Genomic DNA, 1,717 nt, shown 5'->3' on the forward strand with positions numbered 1-1,717 from the left:
CCAAAGTTTTGAAATAGAATCTTGTTGTGTAGTTCAGACTGGTCTTAAACTTACTATTTAGCTCAGGCTAGCTTCAAACTTTTTTTTTATTTTAGTATGTGAGCTCGAGCTCAGGACCTTGCGCTTGCCAGGCAGGTGCTAATGCTGCTGAGCTATCTCCCTGGCTTCAATCTCATTAAGTGTTTTCATCATAATATGTGAGGTAATGTAAATATTAGTGTTTTTTGTTTTTCTTTGTTTTTGGTGGAATGGGGAATTGAACTCAGGCCCTTGCGCTTGCCAGGCAAGCACTTATTCTACTGAGCTATCTCCCCAGCCCCTGTAGATATTAGTTTGAGCGATTCCACAGCGTATTTACTATTTACTATGTATTTTAAAATTAATTTTAAAAACTATGTACTTTAAAATTAGATATTAGTTTGAGCGATTCCATAGCATATTTATTATGTATTTCAAAATTCTTGATGTGCGCGCACTCAGTATTGACTGAGGACATAGTAGATGACAGGCTACTGTGATTCAGAAACACTGAAAAACACTTGGTTTTATTAACTGCAACAGCATTGACTATACTTGAAAAATGTGAGATGTCAGTGCAGCTTGTATTTAGAGCACTAAAGAAAATCATCTTTGGAAAGCAGAATGTGCTGAGTGACTGGATTTGGCAAAGTGTCCTCTGCTCCCAGGGTCCCCGGCTCTCAGATGGTTAGAAGTCATTTCTGATGTGCAGGCTGTGTGTGCAAGGTAATTGTTTGTAATTATTATAATTACAGAGCCCCAAATGTTATAATAACAGTATTCATTTTAAATAGCATTCTGTCCAGAGCACGTTACTGTTTAAACTGATTCCCAGTATACTTATTAGGCTTTTTTTTTTTTTTTAATCCTTCATCCTTGTAGTTTCGGAAAAGGTAGTTTAATTTATTTTTATTTTTATTTTTTGCACTGGGGCAATTGAACCTAGGGCCTCAGACATCCTAAGCCAATGCTTTACCACTGAGCTACATCCCAGCTCTTTCAGTTTTGTATTTTGAGATGAGGTCTTGCTAAATTGCCAAGTTGCTGAGGTTTGCCTTGAAGCTTTGATCCTTTTGTCTGGGCATCCAGAATAGTGGGATTACAGGTAAGGGCTGCCTTGCCCAGCTGCAAGGTGTATTATTTATTTATTTATTTATTTATATTTTTTTTGGTGGAACCGGGGATTGAACTCAGGCCCTTGCACTTGCCAGGCAAGTGCTTATTCCACTGAGCTATCTCCCCGGCCCCTGCAAGGTGTTTTAAACAGGGAACAAAAAAGCGCTTTACTTTGGAACTGAATCCAGTGTCTGAAATGCTTCAGTAATTAAAGTTATCATTGTAACTGTATCACCTGAGTGACTTAATCCTTATCAAAGCAGTGTAATCCCTATTTGTTGGAACATACCTTGTGAATTCTTGTTCTGTGTGATAAATTATTGAATTTTATATCCCATACCCTTTCTTGAAGTACGAAGTACAGTGTTTTCAGGTGGAATGTGTTCAGAGGTATAATTTCTAGACAGTGGTTTTGGGTTGTTCTGTTTAGGTTTGATATTTAATTTGAAGAATGGAGGTAAATTTAGTAGCAACGCTAATAGCTCTTGATTTGTAACTGCCTACAAAGACAAAAGTTTATATTTTCTGAGTAGAACTTTATAGTCTTACTCTGCTTATAGATTTTTTTTTTTATTTTTTTAAA

The sequence above is a fragment of the Octodon degus genome, unplaced genomic scaffold (assembly GCF_000260255.1).
Source record: "Octodon degus isolate 3935 unplaced genomic scaffold, OctDeg1.0 scaffold00027, whole genome shotgun sequence".
Classification (NCBI taxonomy): domain Eukaryota; kingdom Metazoa; phylum Chordata; class Mammalia; order Rodentia; family Octodontidae; genus Octodon; species Octodon degus.